Source organism: Sus scrofa, chromosome 13, assembly GCF_000003025.6.
Source record: "Sus scrofa isolate TJ Tabasco breed Duroc chromosome 13, Sscrofa11.1, whole genome shotgun sequence".
Taxonomy (NCBI): Eukaryota; Metazoa; Chordata; class Mammalia; order Artiodactyla; family Suidae; genus Sus; species Sus scrofa.
This window is the reverse complement of record NC_010455.5, coordinates 144,541,283-144,558,570: the sequence shown is the minus strand read 5'-3', so window position 1 is coordinate 144,558,570 and position 17,288 is coordinate 144,541,283. Positions and strand designations below refer to the sequence as shown.

At 40.5% G+C, this 17,288-nt stretch overlaps 1 long non-coding RNA gene across 1 annotated transcript in view; it reads left to right on the top strand.

Annotated features, from left to right (window-relative positions):
- The window catches only part of LOC110255318, a 72,755-nt gene extending 69,116 nt beyond the window's left edge, over positions 1-3,639 (top strand). The window contains exon 5 of the long non-coding RNA XR_002338137.1: positions 1,997-3,639. This is a non-coding gene — a long non-coding RNA (uncharacterized LOC110255318). The remainder of the gene's footprint in view (positions 1-1,996) is intronic.

The following is a 17,288-nucleotide window of genomic DNA, read 5'->3' as shown; positions in this document are numbered from 1 at the left end:
CAGCAACACAGCAGTTTAGGCAGACAAAAAGAAACCCTTCCTAAATTCTTGGGATGGTAGAGTCCATGTTAAGACTAGAAGATAGCAAGCTCATAAGAGGAATTAGAATCACTAAAGACGTACATTTCTAGTGGCTATTATTACCAGCAGGGTAGTGATTCTGATGCAGCTTTTATAAGGTGTTCCAGTCTGTTGACTCTAATTCATTTCCCCAACAATGTCGTGAAATATGATCTGCAAATCCATCCTTCTTTGATTCAGCTTTCTTAAAAAAAAAAAAAAAAAAAAGGTGACCCCATTTCCAAGAGAAGAGCCCTGGATGGCAAATTAAATATAGTTAGGGAGAAGAACCCTACTTGCTATTAGAAGTATTTCTCCTCCACTACTCTTAATAAAAATTTCCCTCTTGCTTCTGAAAGAAATAATTACTGAAAGTTGAGATTTAGGGGCAGTGCTTTTCTAGTTCTAGTGAGGAAGCTATGTAAACCTTAACTAGGGAATACTACTATGATTCCTCAATAATACCAGGCATGGGAATTCCCATTGTGGCTCAGTGATAAGGAACCTGACTAGTATCCATGAGGACATGAATTCTATCCCTGGCCTTGCTCAGTGGGTTAAGGATCTAGTATTGCCATGAGCTGTGGTGTATGTTGCAGATGTGGCTTGGATCCCACATTGCTGTGACTGTGGTGTAGGCCAGCTGTTCAGTTCCAATTCATCTCCTAACCTGGGAACTTTCATATGCCCATATGCTGTGAGTGCAGCCCTAAAAAGGCAAAATTATAATAATAATAATACCAGGTACATGAGCCCTAAAAATGCTAAAGGTGCATAGGATAATGTCTCAGAGGATTCCTCCTGTCCCTCTGTGTTGAAGTTATCAGTATCTCCAAACTGATGAACCCTTCAATCTTTGTTCTTAGTGCCTAAGCACTGATGAGCAAGTTTTTGGACATGATGAGAACAGGAGAGCTGGGCAAGTTACTCTCCTGAATGCCTGTGAGGTTAATAAAAGGGGTTCTGCCTATACTCTGATATACCCTGATGTCAGAGGTCTGGTTCAGAGAGCACCAGCTAAGGGAGCCTTACATGTATTAATTAGGTCCACCTGAGATTGATGTGGGCTCAATCTGTGCAAAGTTCTGTAAGAGAACTATGTAAAGTTCTCAGTGAACTTTACATTTTAAACTCTCTCCAAATTTGACAAATATTGGTCAGTTGGTCTGTGGTGGGCAAGGGTGAAGAAAGTGTGGCTACTTCCTGCAAAAAGCTTTGCCCCACTCGCCTATCCTTAGGAGCTGGTATAGAGGAAGGTAATAGCTGAAACCCTTGAGCATAGCACTCTGGACTTCCCAGGAGTCAGCTGCTGGTGTCTTGGCCACAAGCTATCAGACAGCTATTGAGGCAGGTGGATCCCCATATCCCACTGAGAGGAAACTCCCTCAGCCTTTTCTCACTGGCACAGTCGTGAACACCTACAGTGGAACTGTGATAAGGAAGTTACTATAGGCCCAGTATTTTCTCGAGGAGGAAGAGAAATGGGGGCAGAGCACAAACTCTTCCTGGACAACTTCAGTAGAAGTCTAGGCTAGGCTCTTTTTCAAGCTTAAATTTCTTCCAGGACTTCTGAACCCTGGAAGATGATTGGACAGGGGGAAGAAGTGGGCTTTCTTAGTGGGTCACAAGAGATTATTGTATTCAGATTGTTCCAGGAAAATCATACATTATCAGGAAGGATAACCTTACTGGGGCCTTTTGGGCCAGAATTTCTTGAAAGGAAAGTGGTGGTGGGAGTCAGTGAGTTGTTGCCAGAACTTGAAATCCAGCGGGGAATGTCACTGTTAACCAGAAGCAAGTATAACCAGTTTATAAGCCCACACTCTCAGAAGCATGCTAACCTGAGGACCTTCCATGCTTTTCCTGTCCACATTCTGTTTTTAGATGCCTACAGAGAATCGAAGGCACATACTCATGACACTGTGCTCTTTTCTAGGGGTTGTACCTCCCAGTCCCCTCCAGTTAAGCTCCAAGAGCTTTGATTTCAGGGACTTCTCAACACTCAAGGAGTAGAAAGAAATGGAGAAAGGTACTTTAAGCCAAGAGTAATGTTTCCTCTCACGATGATTGAAATGTGGAATGTGTTCAAGGTGAGAACACAAAGAGAACTGAACAACCGTGTCTATTTGAAAAAGGTCCAGAAATAGCTCATTATATGAAATTAAGGATTTGAGAGTGAATAAGTAAAAGAATTGCCAAATAGTGGCATAACCTCTGCATCTATGCAATCCTTTTGTGCTTTCCACCATGATGGTAAGTAGAAAGTGGTTCCAAGAAACTGATCCTATGACTCTTTACCCACAGAGTCCTGTATGCTGTGCGTGAAGTCCAAATCCATGCACGGTATGCAAGGCCTTCTAAAATCTAAACCCTTACAGTCCTGTCTTATCACATTTGTAGTTCCCCAAACAGTGGTGCCTGGTCCATGGTGAAAACTCAACATAAAGATAAATAAGCTTAAGTCCTCTGCCTGGATAATACTTCATCTTTAAAGAACCAGATTTAACAGTTACTATCATATATGTACTTCTCTAATAGCAGCCATGAGGCTGTGAGCTCCTTATGCAAGAACATCATCATCCTGGTCTGTATTCCAGAAGCTACCTAGCATAGTTCCAGGTATTCAGAGCATACACAAAAGTATTGAATGGATAATAAACAAGCAGTTGAAGCACAAGGATGTGTGGTGCCTTAACCAAGAGCATTTTGTAGAACCTCAATCAGGACTAGATTTTAAATATATAATTTTAGTCCCAGCTCTCTTCAAAACCCCACCAGAAATTCTGTATTACATGAATCTTTTTTGCTTTGTTTTGCCTTGAAAATCTATAGCTATATATAAAGTGAACGCCTGGTGAGTGGGCGGATGGTGGTGTTCACTCTTATTTAGTGAAATGTGAATATGTCAGAATTACAGAAAATAGAAAGAAAATGGTTTATTCAAAGCTGTCAATTTTCATGCCTGTTTTTTTAAAATCTGAGATGATGCCGAGATGGTTCAAACTTAATATTCACATCCATTTTATCACATCAAATATGATCATTAGCAAACAGTGTTTGATGGTAGCTATTTCCTGACTGACAATAGCCATCCGGAGGTACCCACTTTCCCATATGCCTGGGGCTGATACAATTCAGATAGTGTGGAAAACAGTTGGAGGAAGGAAGTAATTAAAAATAAAGGGGAAGCTGGGGCAGGGGCTAGGTACCAATTTTATCTCTCACAAGAATATCCCTATACCTATTTTTTTGAAAGTTATGGGTGGGGACAGAAATACTATTTTTAAACTTGATTCATGTCCTCAAGTTGGCATGCAGTCTTGCCCATAAGATGAGTGTCAGGAAACCCTAAGGGTGGGCACTAGTGTTTAAAATAAGCTCAGGCTGTAGCCTAAGAAAACAGGAAGAAATTATCTCTAGAGCACTGTGGATTTGGAGGAATCTGGAAAAGGGGACAGGGGTAAAATTACAAATTCAGTGTCTCAAGCAATAATTTGTAACTGGTTACTTCTCCCCACCTACGCAACCACCTTAAGCAACTTTTCACTGTCACCAGCAATAATTTCACCATGGGGAGCAGAGGGTGGGGATGGGGAGGACCTGGGTGGGAGGGAGGCCTAGCTGACAGGGTTCCTAAGCATTGCCGAGGCTTTGGAGCAGCAGCATCACCCAGAAAGACAGAGGGAAGGTGTTTAGCCATAATTTGTGTATACCAAGGATGCAAAGTAAGGAGGCTTTAACTGCATTCCTAATTTCAGGACTAGGTAGTTGCAAAAATGGACTGGTCATTCACTAACTTCCTGGCCTATCCTTTCTGACTCAGCATTTAGCTAGATTATATTACCCAACCTTCCCTCACCTCTAGGTAGGTGGGGTCCTGTGGTGAGTTCTGGCCAATAGAATATGGGCAGAAGTGATTGATGGCATTTTCCAGGCCTGCTTCATCGTCCACCACTCTTTCCTAACTTACAGGCTGAGTGGAGAGGAATCTGAGCTTGCAGGGGATGGAGATGCTCCAAAACAGATAGGGTCTGGGTGTGCATGTGATCTACTCAGGAGGTGACCTATCAAAGAGAATACTCCCTCTCCCCAGCCAATTGGATTTCATTTGTCATTCGATGAAGCCACTGAGGTTTGGGAGTTTATCCTTTACAGGAGAGTTATAACTGAAGCTTCTAAGCCTTCCACAAATTTGACTCAACTAGTCTCACATACCATGTCCTCCCATGTTCTCTGTCACTCTCGGAAGCACTTTCTTGACATCTCTCCTCCTATGTTAGGCATGCAAGCAGACTCTTTATTCAGAATGTCAAAAGCTCACTTGTGCCTTGAATAGTAATGACATTTAAATAGCCAAGGAATGAACAGAGCAATTTTTGGGGGAAAAAAAGGGTATAAAGAATTGAGGGGACATGATAAGCAAAGCTTTTAGTTATTGTGGCATTCTTCTTTTCACTGATGTGAATATGTAATTTCAGCTAAAGTGCCAAATCTCTGTGGTTCCTGAAACCTCTGGGATTTAACTAGAATAATGGGACAATTTAAATACCTTTGGGCTCTTAATTTAAAGCGAGGAAGTTGAAGTCTGGTTATTAAACAAATAAATAGACAAAATAATCTCTGTATATTTGGAGTGTTGTTGTAGGAGATTGGAAGTTGGATAGGAACTGGGGTCCACATATAACAGAGAAGCTGGTGAGCAAAGAATTTCCTCAAAGTCCTGTTGCACATTTGAATCTTAATCTAGATACATAGCCCTCTTATTTACCTAGATGATAGTCAGGGCGCAGTACTCCAGGCAAGAATAACCCTGCATTCTGCCCATTACTTCCTCTCAGTCTGACTTTTCTGCTGCCTCTACCCAAGGATAAAAAGGAAGTTCTTTCTTCAACAAAGATGGTCCTCTGGCTCACTGTATTTCCTTACTTTTCTACTTCCCCTGTGGCACTCGGAGCCCTTGAAGTAAACATACAGAAAAAAAAAAATTATTTAAGAGGCGAATTACTCATGATTACAAAGGGAAGGAAACAGGAATTCCTGTTGTGGCTCAGAAGGTTAAGAACCTGACTAGTATCAATGAGGATGAGGGTTCAATCCCTGGCCTCACTCAGTAGATTAAGGGTCCGCCATTGCTGTGAGCTGTGATATAAGTCATAGGTTGCAGATGAGGCTTGGATCCCATGTTGCTGTGGCTGTGGCATAGGCTGGCAGCTGCAGCTCTGAGTCCCTAGGTTGGGAACTTTCATATGCCACAGGTGCTGCCCTAAAAAGACCCCCCCCCAAAAAGTGAAGGAAACAGGTGCACCTGTCCATGCAGTTGAGGGAAATAGAATGCCAAGTTTCAAGAATATACCAGCTAGGTGTTTAGGTGTTCCCTGCAGGATGGCTGGCATAAAGGGAAAGGAAATCTGTCTACTTATCTTTGCCCATGAACTGCTAGGGATAGAAAAATTGTCGGTGCCTCTTCCCTGTCTGAATTTCAGGGAGACGCTTCTGAGTGTCCTGAGTGACCCAACACACAAGGCACCACAATCGAGGTCAGCAACTGCCAAGCCATGCCTTTCACCTGTACCACTCCCCTCCCTTCATACTTTTTTTTTTCTCTTTAATGGCCTCGCCTGCCATATACGGAAATTCCCAGGCTAGGGATCAAATCAGAGCTTCCACTACCGGCCTACACCACAGCCATAGCAACACTGGATCAGAGCCACATCTGTGACCTACACCACAGCTTGTGGAAGTGCTGGATCCTTAATCCACTGCACAAGGCTAGGGATCAAACCCGCATCTTCACTGAGACTATGTTGGGTCCTTAACCTGCTGAGCCACAGTGAGAACTCCCCTTGATATCTTTTTTTGAACTTAATTTTGGATTTGAAACCTCCCATCCCCATGTACACATCTCTTGACTATCTCTTTCTAGCAGGTTTCCTGCCAGTTCCTTTTCTTTCTGTCTCAGAGAGACCCTAGACAATGACGCTATACCAAGATGGGGGAAAACTCCCTAACGGACAGTCTGAAGAAATAGCTCCAAGAAAGCTGCTCACTGTAAACTATATTATGGTTTAGAAGTATAGTCACTTCCCTTTGAGAACTGCAACCTTTTGATGTAAAACTCAGCTGTATGATATATTTTAGATAAAAGGATGTGTGCATATATTATATACATTCCCACCATCCAGAAGCCTTAGGAAGCATTGTAAGATTCTGCCACTTCTTTTACTTCTGCCTCCTGCCATGAAATGGTCCATCCCACTCCAAGATTTCTTTAGCATGGGTCCAGGAATAAAAAGACACATGGAGCAGAGCCAAATGGAATCAAGCAGAGACACAGCATCTGCAGCCAAACTGCAGCCACCATTTATAATGTGCTCTGTTGCTGAAAGCCGCTAAGATTCCAGGGTCACTTGTGAATGCAGCAAAGCTAATATACCACCTGATCAAGAACACTAGGCTTGTATTTTGTGAATGAGAGATAAAATGTATTGAATAAAGCCCCTATAAGGTTCTTGAGTTGTATGTAAGTAATTACTATAATATAATAGTCCCTCCCCCCTTTCAATAACCTAGGACACTCATTATCCCCTGAAGCATAAATGCTCTTATGATGTAGAGAACAAAGAACCTAGATCATTAAACTGGGTAGGACTAAAAGAAACTAGCTTGAGACCTCCAAAAAGCTGGGATAGTGGTGAACATCCACCAACCCCATTTACTCTAAGTCAATACATTACAAGTAGAGTGTGGCAGCTTTAGTATATATCTTTGTAATAGCTACATAGATAAAGTTGGATTTTTTTAAATCTTTATTTCACTCCCAGATTTGCTAGGTACTGTTTCTTAGCAACATGATTTTGGAAAGAACAAGTCCCTTTCAAGCTAGTACTGCAACCTCAAGATGCTCTTTCTGATGACCTCTGTATTCCCTGAGATGCTCCTTAGATTCTCTCTTTCTCACTCAAATCCTTTGAGTTAATTCTCTTTCCATGATTCAAGCATATGTCAACTTTTCTACCTGATTTTCTCTGGTTCTGCTCTTAATTAGATCTGGGATATATTATCCTGGCTGTGTTGGCCTATTTTTTTTTAAGGTATCTTCTTTGGTCAGTTTACTCCTCCTTTTAATCTCCCTCATTTTCATATAGCCAAGTGAACGCTAACCTGTACAGTTATACTACTGGGAGACAGTTCTTCCCAAATCTCGTGTTTCTGCACAACTTCTGAGCTGAAGCACTGACAACATTTTGTTCTAAACTGTCTTTTCAAGGCTGTTTACAGCACACAGCCTTGGAAGACAGTGTCTTGTTTGAGAGGAGCGAGAAGGCTTGTTTGCTGCTCAGTATAATAAAGATAACATCTTCCTCCCACTCCAAGATTAAACATTTATCCTCCAGAATAAAGGTTGGGTGGGTTTGTTTGCACCCCAAAAGATTGGTCCTTCCTAAGCTCAAGGTTCCTCAGCATGACAAAAATAACTATGTCCAGTCCCCAGCAGTTATCTATGCCTGAGTCACCTTTGGGGGGTCCTAGAGGACACGGGGAACTGCCGCAAATAGAAATAACATGCTACCTGCTGTGCAGTAAGTAGTGAAGTCTTTTGTCTCTGACCCAGAAATCTCATGTCTTCTGCCAACATTCATAAAACTATACAGCACTGTAATTTGTTAGCTTGCAAGTTGGGAACAGTCTTGGATCCTTCAGCCTTGACATATACTACTTCCTAAGTAATTGTAATTTATATTATGGCATATAATTTATCATAAATTAATATCTCTAAGAATTCATGTTTATATGAATCATATGTGATACCTCTTCCTCTAAAATATAAGATTGTAAAACCACAGTATACCCACAACACACACAAACATAATTATCACTATTTCCCCAAATGTTTAGCATGGTTCCTTGCTCAAAAGTTTTGTTCAATGATGAATGAATTAAAACTAGGAAAAGAATTGTACATTTACTATCAAACCGTCAACCCATTTCTACCTCTTGTTACTACAGTGCCTCTCAATAGAATGAAGAAAAGTCAAAATTGATTTCAGGTCTCCAAAATAGGAACTCAGTCTAGCCAATATCACCCAGAAGTTGATGCACTGGTTTTATTAGGAATTATGGAGGCATTTCATTCCTACTTGTCCAGGATGGAGTTAGGGCCTTATCCTTCTCAGTAAATGTTTTTGCCCCCTTCCCCCCACCCCAGACCGGACCACACTATGATGTATAGCATCATAAATATTGGCTCTTGAGTACCTCATTAAACATTTTCTTCTGAACATGTTTTCTGTGTAAGGGAGTACTAAGCCCTTGGAATTTAAACATATAAATAGGAAAATTATAATTCAAAAAGTAGCAAATAAAATTGTATAGTAACAGGAATAGTAAAGAATAATATGATTAAAAACTCTGCAGAAGCAGAGAGGGGCAGCCAAGCCTAAGGATTGGAGTAGAGGATATGTTCAACACCAATATTTATATCCCTACCCAGTTTGGGAGCCTCATCCACTATTATTTTACTTCTAGCTACTTAAACCTTGCTTTTTACCATATTGGTGCAACTGTCCATTACTTTTTTTCCCTGTCCTGAAACCTTACCTCAGCTTTTCCTACCAGCCTTTTACTCATACAAAGGTCCTTGATTTGGCTTTTATCTCATATGGAATTTTATTCCAAGCATTGTATTTTCATGTTCTGCTCTGGTTTTCCTCATGCTGATCACAAGGGGGGTCAACCTGTTTGGTTCTAATACATTCTGGGGAAAGACATCTATATTTCTAAAAACTTCTGACATAAGTTCAAATCTGCAGGCAGGTTTGAGAATCCCTGTTCAAGGATCTTCTACAAATCCCCAATTCTGAATTGAAATGGATTATGCATATCTGTCAGCTCATTCTAGTACCTGGTTTTTGCCTAGTTAGTTTCTCTCAACCATAGCCTAGATTTCATTTCTTCCCACTCTGTGTTCTGACTTTACAAAGAATAGAGTAGCTGTGGCTAGGACTGTTTGTTTTCTGATTAAGGGTTAACAATGTAATTCCAGAGATAGAACTTGAATCCGTGTGGTTTTTGTTTCTATCAGTGGGACTTGCACCAAGTCTCACAAGGTGTGGAAAATAACAAGCAGGACTTAGTGCTAGCCTCTGTCCATCCTAGATCCAATGGAGAAGAAAAGGGAGGGAGGAGAGGAAAGGAGAAATGATGACAGCTTTCCACCTCTTCTGATAGACTAGCATACAGAGAAAGTGAAGAAAAGATTAGGAGTTGCCATGGCAGCCTGAAGCTTCTCTCAGAAACCAAGACTTTCCTTGTCAAGCTATCAGAGGAGGAACACCTTTCTCAGTAAGTCTCAGCAGAGGTGAAGGGGGCTTCATAGACTAGCAGTGAACCAAAGAAAATAGCCATAGAGATGGACCCTTTTTATTTATGCAGCAAGCAGCATGTTCCTCCAGAGTGTGACTAGGCATTCAATGGTTGGGATGCTGAAACACAAGAAACCTACCAATTTCTTAATATATGTAACTGTGAATCAACTAAACTCTTACATTTCAAACATTTTTACATTTTAAGTCAAGCAACTGAATTACAGTCATGTTGCAGCAGTCAGATTTATATTTGGGTCTTTTAGACTTCCAGCTAATTTAGGAAATTATCCAAAATTCAAAAAGTATCATTACACTGTGGTAATTTTTTGGGTATCCGGGTACCCACTAAAGCATTGGCCTATATACCTTCCAATTTAGGTTGCTAGTGGAGTACTGAATGGGCTAACTGTGTCCAGATATCCCTATCTTAATGCCACTGGAATCTGAGACCTGGGGGCTACTGTATAATCAGTTGATCAACTGACTACCTATTTGATCAATTAACTCATAAAACATTTATTGAGTGCCTATTATGTGCTAAGGACTATGCTAAGTGGTAAGGATATAAAGATAAATAATAATAAAAAATCACAATCTTAGTGAGCTTTCAATATAGAAAAGCAGTTCCAGTTTCAAAACATTGTGACAATTGTTACAATCATCAGAGAAGTATGTGTATATAATAAAGATATATGTAAAAGAGCTAACACTCTCTTTTCTGAGGGTAAGGCACATTAAAGTCAGGAGAAAAGATATGATGTCAAGTATTTTGTAAGAATTTATCAGATGGAAAATGTTGAAGAAGGAAGAAATTATATAAGCTAAAGAGGGATGAAGCTATGTGATCCGATCGTCTACAATATTTGTTCAGGGAGGGGGACACTGGTGAGAAAGAGACAACAAAGAGAGTTAGGAGCCGAATCAAGGAGGCCATTGTCACCATGATGAAGAGTTGGGACATTACTTAGTATATGATAGGGAAGTTTTCAAACCAGAGACTGCTTTGATCAAGTCATGTTTATGTGTATATGAGTCTGGTGTGTGTGTGGTATGTAAACATGCATGCCTGTGTGTGTGTGAGAGAAAGAGAGAGAAACCTTTAAAACACTGGAATGGTAGTAGTCGAGGGGCTCTGGTATGATTGCAGACAGGGAGACTGGCTAAGAGGTACAATCATGACCTACATTAGTGATAGGGGTTAGAGATGTGAGAAGATATTTCTGAGAATTGACATAAGATGACTGTGTGGATGAGGAAAGTAAGAGGTATTTTGTTTGTTTGTTTTGTGTTTTTTTGTTTGTTTGTTTGTTTGTTTTGTTTTTATGGCCACACCTGCAGCATATGGAAATTCCCAGGTTAGGAGTAAAATTAGAGCTGCAGCTTAGACCTATACCACAGCCATGGCAACACTGGATCCTTAACCCACAGAGCAAGGCCAGGGATTGAATCCACACCCTCATGGAGACTATGTTGGGTCTTTAACCCATTGAACCACAGTGGAAACTCCCAGGAAGAGATTTTTATGGCTTGGGTACTTGGATGAAGAAGTTGTTCACCAAAACAGGGAAAGTGAGGGGTTGGAGATGATGAATTAGTTTTGAATGGCATGGATTGTAGAGCCTGTGGAATGTGTAGAGAAAGATGTCTGATAGATAGCTCTATATACAAAGAGTGAATTAGGCTGAAGATATAAATTTGGGATTTGTAAGTAGAGATAGAGTAAAAAATGATATCTTTTATGGAGCATATTAAAAGATTGAATACAAAGTTCTAGACTGGTATTTCTCAAGCTTTAGTGTACAGGTCACCTGGAGATCTTATTAAAATACAAAATTTGATTCCATAGCCTCAGAGAAAGCCTGATATCACCTCTAACAAGCTGTTAGGTGATGCTGATTCTGCAGGTATGGGGCCACATTTTGAGTAGCAAGGCCCTAGAAAACATTAATGTTTAAAGACAGGTAGATGACAAGAAGTCCACAAAAAGGATAAGTAGAAGTCAAAGATGTAAAAAGAGAACCAAAAAAAAAAAAAAGGGAAAAAAAGGGAAGTATTACCTGTCTTAGTATCCAAATGGAAGAAAGAGTTTCATGAAGAAGAAAATATTCAACAAAGTCAAAGGCTGCTGTCAAGTACAATTAACAATACACTAGATGTGGGAGTTCTCCTGTGCTGCAGCAGGCTAAGGATTGGGCATTGTCACTGCATCGGCTTGGGTTGCTGCTGTGGTGTGGGTTTGATCCCTGGCCCCAGTCCACATGCCACAGGTGCAACTAGAAAAAAAAAAAAAAAGAATAGATGTAAATGTCAACAAAAATAGGCAATTTGAAGGTAATTTTAAATTTGGACAGGATAGTTTTTGTATGGTGAAGGGAGCAAAGGCCAGTAGTATCAGAGAGCTATGTGAATGGTAGGGGAGGAAATAGAGATAGGAAGTATAAACTGGTTTTTGTTAAAAACAAAACGAAAACTTGACTATTATGGGAAAGAGACTATTTGGGTGATAAGAGTGACAAAAGGTTGAAAAAGTATTATCATATTTAAGATAGAAAAGACGGAGTTCCCATCGTGGTGCAGTGGTTAACGAATCTGACTAGGAACCATGAGGTTGCAGGTTCGGTCCCTGCCCTTGCTCAGTGGGTTAACGATCCGGCATTGCCGTGAGCTGTGATGTAGGTTGCAGACGGGGCTCGGATCCCGCGTTGCTGAGGCTCTAGCATAGGCCAGTGGCTACAGCTCCGATTCGACCCCTAGCCTGGGAACCTCCATATGCCGCGGGAGCAGCCCAAAGAAGTAGCAAAAAAAGAAAAAAAAAGAAAAGACATGCAATTGTGGAAAGCCAAATAACCCCCCCAAAGATGTTCATATCTTAATACCCCAGATATGTGAATATATTATCTTAGAAAAAGACATTTTGCAGATATAACTAAATTAAAGATTTTGAGATAGAGAGATTAGCCTGGATTATCCAGGTGGCCCAGTGTAATCAAGGGTTAAAAGAAGAAGGCAGTAGTGACAGAGCCAGAGGACCAGTTGTGATAATAGAGGTGGGAGAGGTGCTAAAGCTGGTTTTGAGAAGGGAATAGCCAAGAAATGCAGGCAGCCTCTAAAAACTGGTAAAGGGCAGGAATGGATTCTCTTTGTAGAGCCTCCAGAAGGATTAGAGCACTGTCCATTCTTTGATTTTAGTCTAGTGAGACTACTGAGGTCCAGAACTGTAAGATAATAAGTTTATGTTGTTTTAAGTCACAAATTTGTGGTAATCTGTACAGCAGCACTAGGAAACTAATACAAGGATCCTTAATATACTAAGGAAAAAAACTAAAGGAGAATTGGAATGTGTTATCTCAAACAAGAGGAAGGGAAGTAAAGATACAGCACGATATAGCTGTTACCTAACCTGTACTTGGATCCACTCACGCAACACACACTAAAGCAAATCTATTGACCCCAGGTTGTGGTGAAGGGAAGCATAGCATTTATTGCAGGGCCCCAAGCAAGATGAACAGGCAGCTCATGATTAAAAAACCCAAACTCCTCAATTACTTTCATGGAAGTGATTTTAAAGAAGGCAGCATTAGGGATGTGGGTTGCTGGGTGCCTGATCAGCTCCATGGACATTCTTCTGACTGGTTGGTGGTGAGGCAAAAGGATGATGTTTCCCCAGTTAACAGCCTGAGGTTCAGTTTTCTCCAAGACTTTACATCAGGTGTGAAGCTATGGACAAAATAACTATCCACCACCACCTCCTGTACACTATCCCAAGAGCTTTTCTGAAAGTTCTGCATCATCAGACCCTCTCTTGGCACAGTCATGAAGAGGTAACACCATTGCAGCTATCCCCAACTCAGTCACTTCTACAGCTTCACATACTCAACCCAGTTTTCTTGGATGTCCACTTTAGTCTCTTTGTGAACATTTGACATGATCTTCTTGCCAATAAACAAGTGAGAGAGATTCATTTACAGCAGATTCTTTATGAAAGAAAATATGAGGCCAGGAAGTTGATACTGTTAACTAGAAAAGAATCTGAACTTTGATGATCACAGCCCTGGGTTCAAATTTCTGTCCTTAATAACTATCAACTTGGAAGAGTAACATATCGAAACCTGTTCTCTTGCCTATAAAATAAGGGTCATAGTGCCACCTTCCTAAGCATAAAATGAGCGAATATATATAGAATATCCAGGCTCCCTTCCATTTTAAGTGCCTTCATTTTTGGTGCTTCAGGAGGGTGTGGCAGCTGCTTCATTGTAGCTAAACACAGACTGACTGCTGGTAAATAGTCTTCACATTAGGCCGAGCTCTATTAGGTCTGTAAGAAATTGACCTGTGAGAGAACCGCTGGAATTTCTTGGACTGTTTTCTCCTTTTGAGGGTTTCTAGGTTGAAACCAAAATTGAGAGAGAATATCATTGGCTCTTAGCTCCATCTGTTTTTAACTCATCTTATACCCTCTACATGAAGGCAATTTATTCCTCACCAGGTCCACCTTAGTAAGGGAGGGTCTCCTTGCAGCTCCCTCAGACCCTTGCCAAGTCTCTGCCCCATCCTGGATTCCACACTGGGGCTGCAGGAGATTTTGCTTCCTGGTTTCCTTGGAGATATTAGTGGCAGCTCCTGTGCTGGAGGGAAACCTGAGCTTTTGTATTTAAATGTGGGAAGGTGGGGGGAAGGGAACTTAAAAATAAAAGAGAGGAAACCTGAGTAAGGAGGATAGTGGAGGTGAGCCTGTGGGTGTTCAAGGATGCAGACAGGGAAAAGAAAAATCCCTCATGCAGAAAATCAAAGAGAAGGCAGCAGGGGGCAGAGGGGTGTTTATTTCATGCATGAGAAATATCTTCTAAAGACTCATGTCTGATTTCAGGTTGTAAGGGACAGAATTTCCCAGGCAATTGAGAACCCCCTTTCCTTGTCTGGGCTCAGGGTTGATAGTGCTGCTCAATTTCATTTCCATGAAGCAAGAGAGATTTTTCACTTTGCCTAGTGTCCAGTCTGAAGCTTAAATATTCACTGCTGGTGTAGGAGGACCCACACCAATATCCTTCACTCTCCACCTTTCCCCCTACAATGTCACTAAGTAAAAGCTTTGGGCTCTAGATTACCTGCTATTTATTGGCTGAATCCCTAGTGAAAGGTTGGGGGAGGAGGAGGAGCTGGTGGCTGGTCAGAATATATGCTAAGATTGAATTGCACAAAGCTCAGATGATGTCATCTTGAATAAAGGTCTGACCTACTGAATGTTAAATGTGGCTGAGTGATGAATCCCCAGAAGGGATCAATGGCAGAAACCTCTATGAAAGGACTGTGCCGCTTCTTTAAAATATTAAATAGGTGGCTCTGCTGATCTCTGACTGCAACTCCCAGAGCGCTGGTGGAATCTCAGCTTTCTGCTATAATCACTTAAACATTACTTACTGCCCTAGATAACTGTGGGTCACGTGGAGTTTGTACCAAAAAAGGAAGTGTTTGAAAAAAGCCAAAGCCATTATAAGCCATCAGAGTGCCTGCCAGTTTTAAAAAGAGGAAACAATTCAATTTAATAAAACACTTTCTGAGGTCTACTATGAACCCAGTGTGTGCAGAATGAGTGAGATGGTCTTTGCCTTCAAGGGGTGTACACTCTGGTTAGGCTGGCAGATACACTTACAAATAACCAATAGTGCCAGGCAGCAAGTAATCAATACCATAGGGGAGTCCAGAGAGTGTGAATTATAACACAGGAAAGAAAAGAACAGTTTATATTAGATGACTCTGAAGTCTAGACTTTTATAACAGACAAAGAAGAGGGAAGTACAGAGAAAACTTCTGCAAGGATAGAATAGAAAAAGCAGTTTTACAAATTGCCTGATATAAAATGCCAGGTCTGCAAAATTGTCTGTCAAGTGGCATGCAAGCTAATTTTTCACATTTGTTTCTCTCTGATGACATTTTTTTTTTTTTTTTTTTTTTAGGGTCGCACTAACGGCATATGGAGGTTCCCAGGCTAGGGGTCTAATTGGAGCTGTTGCTGCTGGCCTATGCTAGAGTCACAGCAACGCCAGATCCTAGTCGAGTCTGCCACCCACACCACAGCCCATGGCAACACCAGATCCTTAACCCACTGAACAAGGCCAGGGATCGAACCTGCAACCTCATGGTTCCTAGTCAGATTCTTTCCACTGCACCACAATGGGAACTCTGACATTATTTTGATTGCTGGGATTTATGAGGGACTTTGTATTGGTGCTGGCTTGGCCTCTATTCCATTTTTGCCACTCACTAAGCCACAATATTTTGGTATTAGAGGATCAAAAGGGTTAATAGTTTCATTTTAAAATAGACCCAGAGGCTAGAATTGTGTGAAAGAATGCTTTAGAAAGAGTATGGGTTCAGGGTGAGTAAAAGCTATAAGGGTGTGAAGGGGATTAACAAACTTGTCTAGTTGAGATAGGACTAAAATAAAGGAGGAATTTATGCCAGTTGGAGCTCCTTCTCAGCGTCATGGTACATAGGAATGAGGAGATAAGTAATAGCATCATAAATGCTGGAGAAATTTTTGACATCCCTGTCACTTACAGTCTGAGTTTAGTGCATGCTGTTCAGTCATAAGCCTTCTAGTTTTTATCCTAAAATTAGGAAAAGTTTAGAAATACGTTAAAGGACATGGAAGCCAAAGGCTGTAATTTGTGACTATAAGCCTTCGGATGGAAGATATCAAGAGGTAGTGGGACTAAAGGAAGGCAGTTATTTCTTAGAAAGGAAAAAAAAAAGCCAGATGTGCTCAAACCAGTCATAGCTTCTGTGTCACTGAGATATTGGTTATGAAGGGTTTTGTTTTCTAGGTCCTACTCTTAGTTGATTAAGAACATACCTATAATAAAAACATTTCCCTAAGTTTTGGCAATATAGCAGAATATTAGCAATTTTTAGACTAAAAAAAAAAAAAAAGTAAAAGCACAGAATGCCAGGAGTCTACTCTTTTCATTCTTTTTATTTTTTCATTCTCAGTCACATGGTTTACCACAGACTCTTTGGACTCCTAGTTTATTTCCTTTAAGGACACTGCCAAGTTTCTGGATAATTGACAAAAAAAAAAAAAAAAAAAAAAAAACCTCTGGCTTCTTAACCTCAAGTAGACACCCACAGACACGTGGGCACCTCATTCATCCAAACACAGTCAAATGCACTTATACCATACATTTTGGTAGTTATGATCAATGTGGCATGACAATTCCTAAAAAGGAGTTTGGTAATTTAAGGAGTGTCCCCTTGACACCACAAAAGCTGGAAACCAAGGTAGTGGAGACAAAATAAAAATTATAAAGGAAAAAGTGAGTCATAAATAATAGAAAATAGAGAGGGGGAAAAGGTGGAGAAGTAGAAAATTAAGGGTAAAAAATTAAACTAGGATGGATGTCTTAAACACTTAATGAATAGCTTAGGATATGAAAAGTGAATGAATAAATTTTCCAGTTTACTCTCATCTTGATTTAAAGATAGAAATTTCAGAGCTAAAAAGGATCTGGTGATCATCCAGTATATTTTTCCCTTTCACAGATGAGAAAGTGGGAGTCAGGAGGAGATGAGTGACTTATCTAATACCAGAGTTGATTAGATATGAAGCCAACATTAGCAGCAAGGCTTCCTGACTCCTGGTGCAGTGTTATTTCTGCTACATCATTTCCAAAACCTGGTAAGACTACCTGAATCCAAAGTTCATTTGAAATTTAAATACTTTCCCATTTTTCCTTTAATCTCTAACATTTTTTTTTACTATTATTGTGTTGCTTTAGAGCTTACAAAATGCTTGATCTTCTTTAATCTTTATGCCAACTCTGAGAGGAATAACTATCAGCTATAAAATAACTCACATGGGACATA